At 41.8% G+C, this 8,790-nt stretch overlaps 1 non-coding gene across 1 annotated transcript; it reads right to left on the bottom strand.

Moving 5' to 3' along the window:
- Window positions 1–449: 449 nt before the first annotated feature.
- LOC145556891 (small nucleolar RNA R71) lies at window positions 450–555 on the bottom strand. The gene has a single exon (XR_014091983.1). It is a non-coding gene; the product is annotated as a small nucleolar RNA R71 (small nucleolar RNA).
- Window positions 556–8,790: the final 8,235 nt, after the last annotated feature.

Raw genomic sequence — 8,790 nt, forward strand, 5'->3', positions numbered from 1 at the left:
AATTGCTAGTCGATCCTTGGAGTTTAGTTCCTCAAGCGAAGAAGGATTTGAAGAAGAACTAAGCATGGGAGAACAACCAAGAGTTTCTTTGAAAGAATTGGGAATTCCTGGTGCGTTCAAGTTTGAGAGTGGAATTGCTCCACCTACAACACCGGTGAATGATTTCGAAATTAGGCCTGCTATGATCGCCTTGATCGAGAGGAGACAATATAGTGGAGCTAAGAATAAGAGTCCGTTGAACCATCTCAAGGAGTTCGAAAAGTATTGCAATACTATCAAAGTGCACGGAGTTTCTCAAGAGTTCATCCGACTAAAGTTGTTTCCCTTTTCTCTTATAGGCCGAGCCTTGGAGTGATTGGATAAGGAGGTAAATCCAAACTCCCTAAGCACATGGGACGAAGTCACCAAGGTATTCTTGTCCCGTTTTTACCCACAAAAGAAAACGGCGGAGGCTAGAGCTTTGATTTTAGGGTTCAAGCAAAGACCTAATGAAAGCCTTTATGAAGCATGAGAGAGGTTTAAAGAGTACCAAAGGGAGTGTCCCCACCACGGAATTCTAACCTATCAAGTCATTCAAATTTTCTATGGTGGCATAAGTCCTCAAGGCAAGTCATGCCTTGATGGGGGAGCCGGAGGTCCCATTATGAATAGGACGGAGGAAGAAGTGGTGGACATTATTGAGGATGATGTGGTGAAGTACTATATAGATTGGCAAGATGGTGAGAGGGATTCAACTAGAAAGAGTTGCTCTTTGGTGTACTCTATAGACCATCTAAATACGATCAACAACCTATCCTCACAAATGACAAACTTGGGAAAATAAATGACCGCAATCAAGGCCAAGTTGGAAAGCTCCTCTTCTTTTCAAGCTTCAAATCTTCCCTCCAAATTTAAGGGGAGAGGAACCAAGGGAACCAAGGTTCTCGTGGTAACTATAACAATCAAGGTTATAGTAGTCAAAATCAAAACCAAAATTATGGTAATCAAAACCAAAGTTATGGAAATCATAACCAAGGTACTGGAAACCATAATCAAGGTTATGGTCAAAATCAAAAATAGGGGTAATTGGAACAATCAAAATAACTCTCAAAGGGGCCCCCCACCCGGATTTGTTCCAAAGACTCAAGGTGAAAATTCCTATTCACAAACTTCTTTTTCTAGGACTAATTTGGAGGAAATAATTGAAAATCAAACCAAGTTGTTGAACACATACATGGCCGTTAGTGACAAGAAATTCAATGAGATGATGACCCATAACAAAATGCTCGAAAACCAAATTTCTCAACTTGCTAATTCTTTGACAGACCAAGTAAGCCCTTCTTCTTTACCTTCCCAAGTCCTAGTCCCAAGAAACCCGTGAATGCTATTGTTACAAGGAGTGGTAAGGTTCTTGAGGAGAGATTGCCTAGGAAGAGTGAAGATAAGGAGGTCCCCAAGGAAGCTTTGGTTGAGAATGAGGGAGATAGAGCATCTTTAGATGAGGTTGTGGTTGAGACACTTAGAGAGGTGAGAGTAGAGAAAGAGAATGTGAAACCCAAGCTCCCTTATCCCCAAAAATTCATGAGACACAAATTGGATGAGAAATTTGGGAGATTTATTGATATGATCAAACAACTTCACCTTTCTCTACCTTTCACCGATGTGATCAACCAAATGCCTAACTATGCCAAATTCCTCAAAGATATTTTGAGTGGGAAAAGGACTTGTGATGTTGTGGAGACTATCAACTTGACTGAGAATTGTAGTGCGATCACCATGAACAAAATGCCACCCAAGTTGAAAGACCCCGAAAACTTCTCCATCCCTTGTGATAGTAACAAGATGCAAATTCGGTTTATCAAAGACTTGATCTAGGGGAACTCTTACCTTCTAAAATTACCTTGCAACTAGCCAATAGGTCAATCAAGTTTCCAAAAGGTACAGTGGAAGATGTTCCATTGAGGGTTGGGAAGTTTGTGTTCCCGGTGGATTTTGTTGTACTAGAAATGGATGAAGATGCTACCATTCCTATCATTCTAGGTAGACCCTTTCTTTCTACCTCGGGTGCTATGATAGATGTCAAGAGTGCAAAGATTTCGCTTAAGGTAGGAGATGAGGTCATAGAATTCGATTTGAATGAAAGCATGAAATATCCAAGTTCTTCTCTAGAAAATAGCATGATAAGTGACTCTCTTGATCATGTTGTGTCTTCCATACATAAGCACTTGCTCACCTCTAACAATGCTCTTGAGAATGTTTTGTTGAACAAATATAAGCTAGGTGCACCATGTAAGGAGATGGCATTGTATGAGGAATTGCTTAATGGAAGCATGGAGGTAGGTCTCTCCCGTTCATGTCGTTCCTAAGAAGGGGGTTATGACCGTAGTCAAGAATGAGAGAGGTGAGCTCATTCCGACTAGGATGGTCACCGGTTGGAGGATGTGTATAGACTATAGACGTCTAAATACATACACCAAGAAGGATCACTTTCCCTTTTCATTCATTGATCAAATGTTAGAGAGACCAACAAGGCACAAGTTCTATTCAGGATTCTTCCAAATCCCAATCAACCCCAAAGATCGTGAGAAGACAACATTCACATGCCCCTATGGGACCTTTGCATATAGGAGAATGCCCTTTGGCCTTTGTAATGCCCCCACAACTTTCCAAAGGTGCATGATGAGCATTTTTGGAGACATGTTGGAGGAAGAAATGTAGGTGTTTATGGATGACTTCTCCGTAGGTGGAGTTTCATTTGAAGAGTGCCTTGTGAATCTTGAGAAATGTTTGGCACGGTGTGTGAAGGTTATTCTTGTCTTGAATTGAGAGAAGTGCCACTTCATGGTGGAGGAAGGAATAGTGCTTGGACACAATATCTCACATAAAGGAATAGAGGTGGATAAGGCCAAGATCGAGGTTATTGAGAAGTTTCCACCTCCGGTGAATGTCAAGGGAGTGAGATCATTTTTCGGACATGAAGGCTTCTATAGAAGATTCATCAAGGATTTCTCATTCATTTCCATTCCCCTTAATGATCTTCTTCAAAAAGATGTTGAGTTTTTTTTGATTGTAAATTCTTGGAGGCATTTAATAGATTGAAGAAGGCCCTAATCTCTACCCCCATTGTTCAAGCCCCAAGATGGGATTTACCCTTTGTATTAATGTGTGATGCTAGTGATTGGGAAATTGGAGGTGTTTTGAGACAACGTGTGGACAAGAAGATTCATGTGATTTACTATATATCCAAGACACTAAATGGAGCCCAAAAGAATTACACAACAATGGCAAAATAATTCTTGGCTATTGTTCACTGTTTTGAGAAATTCCGGTGTTATTTGTTGGGTTCCAGGACCATTGTCATCACGGATCATGCGGCTCTCAAGTATCTCTTTGCCAAGAAAGAGTCCAAGCCAAGGTTGATTCGTTGGGTGCTTGAACTACAAACTTTTGGAATAGAGATTAGGGATAAGAAGGGTGCGGAAAATGTTATGGCGGACCATATTTTTCGCCTTGAGGGTGATCAAATTCATGATGATGGTTTACCAATTGAAGATAAAATGCTTGATGATGTCTTGTATTCCATTAAGGTAAAGGAGCTCCCATGGTATGCTGACTTGGTGAACTTTCTAGCATGTGGGGAGTTTCCACCTTCTTTCTCCAAGAACCAACGGAAGAAACTCAGGAGGGAGGCAAGACATTATTTGTGGGATGATCCCATCTTGTATAAACGAGGGGTTGATGGCTTGCTTAGGAGTTGTGTTCCGAATAAAGAGGTGCCTAATGTTCTAAAGATATGCCATTCGGATCCTAGTGGTGGTCATATGGGTGTTTCCAAAACCGCTACTAAGGTTCTTCAATGTGGTTTGTGGTGGCCACATCTCTTCAAGGATTCATGGGGCTTTGTCAAGTCATGTGACCGATGTCAAAGAGTTGGGAATATCTCCAAGCAGAATGAGATGCCTTAACAACCTATTCTTGAGTTGGAGGTGTTCGATGTATGGGGGATTGACTTCATGGGACCATTCCCATCTTCATACGAGAATCAATTCATAGTTGTGGCTGTGGAATATGTTTCTAAGTGGGTTGAGGCCATTGCTTCCCCAACAAATGACCACAAAGTAGTGTTGAAGATGTTCAAAAAAATCATCTTCCCAAGGTTTGGTGTGCCTAAGGCTGTGATAAGCGATAACAGTTCTCATTTTGCTCACAATGCCTTCCCAAAGATGTTGAGGAAACATGAGGTTCATCAATGTTTCGGCCTTCCATATCATCCGCAAATGAGTGGCCAAGTTGAGGTCTCCAATCGTCAAATAAAGCTTATTCGTGAGAAGACGGTTGCAAGGAATAGAAAGGATTGGTCAGACAAGTTGGATGATGCTCTTTGGGCTTATAGAACGACTTTCAAGACACCTATTGGCACCACTCCATATCGCCTTGTCTATGGCAAATCATTCCATCTCCCGGTGGAGCTTGAACACCGTGCTTTGTGGGCAATCAAGAAGATAAACTTTTATTTAGAAAGTGCGGGGGAGAAAAGGTGGTTGGATCTTCAAGAGCTACAGGAGCTTAGACTTGATGCTTATGATTGTGCTAGCACCTAGAAAGTTCGTTACAAGGAAGCTCATGATAAGATTATTGAGAAAAAAAAAGTTTTGTGTTGGTGATAAAGTCCTCCTCTACAATTCAAGAATGAAGTTGTTTCCCGGAAAGCTCATGTCAAGATGGAGTGGCCCTTTCTTGGTGAAAGATGTTTTTGCTAATGGTGCCGTGGAGATTTCTCCTTTGGATTCCTCATCTTCTTTTAAGGTTAATGGTCATCGGCTTAAGAGATACTATGATGGAGTGTTTGTTGGTCTTATTCATAAAATGATTCTTTTCAAGCCACCTTGAATGGGTGGTAAACGTTAAGCTAACGACGTTAAACAAAAGCGATTACGGAAGGCAACCCGGATTCTCACCTTTACTCTCTTTTCTTTCCTTTCTTTTATTTTTCTTTGTTGATTTTTGCTCTTACCTTTCCTTGTGTTTTTGGTTTGTTTTGTAGGTTGCCTTCATTCATCAACTATTGACTTAATGTGCTTGATGAGGATGGAAAAAGGAGAATTTGGAGTGTAGGGGAGAGGGCACCCCGCGGGCTTGGAGAGGACTTGGGTGCCCTTATTTTAAAAAAAGAGAAAACCCGATCAGGAACTTCTTGCGGTCTCTCCACGGTCTCCCCGCGGGCGCGGGTGTCTCAGAGAGGTGCGGGGAGAATTGGAGAGGGCGCGATGCATTTTATCAAAAAAGGGATCTGGAACTCTCCGCGGTTACCCCGCGGGCGCGACAACTTTGGAGAGGGCGCGACCCTTCTGGAGAGGGCGCGACATCAGTTTAAGGTAAAATCGAGGGCGCGGGGAAGTCGGGAGAGGGCGCGGCTAGCTGGGTTACTAATGAGCCGGTTTTGCTCCTCTCTCTCTCTCCTCTCTTATTTTTCAATTCCCCCTTATTTTTCCCCTTTCTCTCTCTTCCTCCTCTCAAACCCTAACCCCCAAATCATCTTTCTCACACAAATTCACTCAAATTCATCCTTGTTTTCACTCAATTTTCCATTACAATTTCCTTTATACTCCATTTTCATCAAGATTAATCTCTTTTGTCGCGGTATTTCGGGAAATTCGAGTCCTAGACGGGTTTTTGAGCTTAGTTTGAGTCTTCAATCTAGGTATACTTCTAACCTTTGTTTTATTTTTGTCAATTTCAATTTACTATTATACATTAGTTTTGGTTTGCCTTGATTAAGCATGACTATAATGTTTATGGTAGTTTGTATGGTGATTTTGGAATTATTTTGAGTGATTTGTGATTATTTTTGCGATGGATTGTTAATGTTGTTGGTTGTTGTTTGGATTTTTGGTTGTTTTGTTGCTTGTAATAGGGACTTTGTAGTTTGTGGTGGTTTTGGGTGGTATTATGAAGGTGGTTTGAGAAATTGGTGGTAGTGTTGGTGTTGATTTTGGGTGATTGTGTAGTTTCTTGTGTTGGTTGAGCTTGTGACTATGGATTTTTTGAGAAAGGTTAAGAGTAGCAAGAAAAGTCAAACCAATCCCCCGGCCAATCCTTCCAAGGCCAATCCTCTCGTAGCTAACCTTCAAACACCGAACCTCCTCACAACCAAACTACTCAAGATGATACCCCACCTCCTCCTTTACCTCCTCCCAAATTTCACAATCGGTCTAAACATCTCCCTATCTATAAAAAAAATGAAATCCCGGAAATTTAGACCTACCCGCAACTATCTTCCCGATGATATGGTCAAATTAGGAGTTGATGCCGATCTTGACATCTTACTCCGTAACCTTGGTTTGGATGAGTTTGTGAAGTCATCTCCGCGAACATATTTGGAACCGTGCATTGAGTTTTTCTCCACCTTTGAGTATAATATGGCGGGGGATACCGACTATATCATCTCTTTCCAACTATTCAATTCCAAGCATACCATGAACCTTGCCGCATTCAATAAAGCCCTTGGCTTCAACCCCAATATCGATATCTATGAGCCCTTGGTTGCCCTTCTCAAGTCTGATTACAATGTGGTTGCATGGTGGAGAGCCATTCACCCGGCTCTTAGAATTCTTCATCGGGTTCTTGGCTATGCCGTGTTTAATAAGCAAGATCTTGGGAAGCTTTTGAGGGAGGAGATCTTAGTTCTTTGGATGGCTACAAGGCCGGATTTGGGGCCGAGGTTGAATTTTGGGTGTATTTTCATGAATTGTTGTCAAGTAATCATTAATGGAAAGAAAACGGGTGAGATACATTGTGGTGGTATGATTACTAGATTAGTGCATTTTTTCAAGCAAGAACGTTTCTTGGGGTCTTGCACTCCGGTTGGAGGGAGTGAAGACATGTATCTAGATTTGAAGCAACTTAACACTTTGCGCTTCATTACTAGAACTAGGAGAGACGGTGTTTATTCTTGGCTAATGCGTAATGTGCACCATTGTTTACTCCCAAACCCGGTTGCCACCTCCATTACTGGAGAGGATAGGATTGTTTGGAGGATTCCTATGGACGATGGGAGAGTTGAGGATGATATGGAGGAGGATGATGATGATGTAAATGGTGGTGACGATGATGATGATGATGGAGAAGGTGGAGAAGGAGAAGGTGGAGATGATGAAAAAGAAGAAGAAGAAGATGACCAAGAACAACAACAACAACCGCAACAAATAAGAAGATGAAGACAACAACATCAACAACATGACTAATAAGGAGATTCCTATCTCCGTGGGATGGAGGCTATGCGTGAGCATATGGAGAGCATGCAATTGAGCATGCAAGGTATGTATTCCAACCATCAAACCTTGTCTTTTCAAACTAGCGCCCTATATGACACTAGTGTGCGTAGGGGGGAGATCACTCCTCCGATGAACTACCCATATGTGCCGCCCTAACAAGGGCCTGTGCCATCTTGGGGTGGTGACAACCTCCCCACGTACCCCTATTGGCCCGGGGTTACTCACCCCGATGAGCCAAGGCGTGACTTCCCAGATGAGTTCGGTCATTATGACTACCGGGTTTCGGGGGGGAAGGAGTGATTATCGGGGTGACCTCGACTACTACTATGCTAACCCCACTCACCCCGAGCTCTGTATGCAGCCCGAGCCATTTGACCAATTGTCCACATCCTAACTTAACCTTTTTAAGGGTCGTTATGGGTTCCCTCCCGGTTTTACCAGAGGTTGGGATGTGGGTGATGGTGGTGCCGACCCTAGTGGCCAATAGTTTCCCCCTTGGTTGTTTGATTCCCTTTTTGTTTCCTCCCTTTTAGCTTTGCATGTTTTTGAGCATCGCGGTCGATGCCCTTATTTTGTGAGGGGGGGGGGGGGGAATCAAAAAGGATGTTTTAGGGTAGGTTTTGGGGGAGGCACCTTGGACTCATGGGAATGTGTTTAAAAAGGCTTTGATGGATTTTTCTTGCTTCGCTCTTGGTAGTCTAGTTGGTATGATGTTTGTCTTGTTGTCTTGGTATTGATGATGATGTTTTGAGGTTTCTTTCAATGATGATGATGGTTTCTTTAGGTTTTTGTACATAGTTTTCAAGTAACCTTTCTTTTGTTTGCTTTTGTTTGGAAGTTACTAACAATTTCATTTTTTATATAGTCCTTTTCTTTTTCTCACCTTGCTCGTAGCTTATGCTTATGTCTTCGAAGCTTCTTGAAGGAGGTCGTTCTTGCCCCTTGGTTATTGTAGCATAGCTTGGATGATTGGTGAGACCTTTCTAGTTTTATCTTTTTACTTTTATTCCTTTAATTTTCTTGGTTGCTTAGATTAGGATTAGTTTTAGAGGAGTTGAACGGTTCGAGGATGTATGATTATAACACCTAGTGTGTTTAGGGTCTTTGGCGATGTGGCCATTTGACCACTTGTATGTCGATTGGGAAATACGTGTTATGATTGCATCTTTGTCCTTTTCTTTGTCCTCCAACTTTTCCTTTATATTTTCTTTCCATCTTTTATTCTCTTTTCTTTTCTTTTCTTTTCTTTTCTTTTTGTTCTTGGTTTTGTACATAGAATTTTGAGGCTTTATTTTTCACTCTTTCTATTTTGACTTGAACTTGTAAACAATGGACTTTTCCTTTTGAATAATAATCTTACTAGGTGGTCATGGTATGCACGGTTTGAGAATACGTTAGTTTGATTCTAGGATAAAGCATGCTAAGGTAGTTGGTTAAAACTAGTGGGATCATGAAGCCGGATTTTACTTGTTTGTGGCATGTTGGTAGTTGCTCCCTATCTTCGACTTGACAACCTTAGTGAGTTTTTGCTACAACC

Source organism: Chenopodium album, chromosome 8, assembly GCF_948465745.1.
Source record: "Chenopodium album chromosome 8, dcCheAlbu1.1, whole genome shotgun sequence".
Lineage (NCBI taxonomy): Eukaryota > Viridiplantae > Streptophyta > Magnoliopsida > Caryophyllales > Amaranthaceae > Chenopodium > Chenopodium album.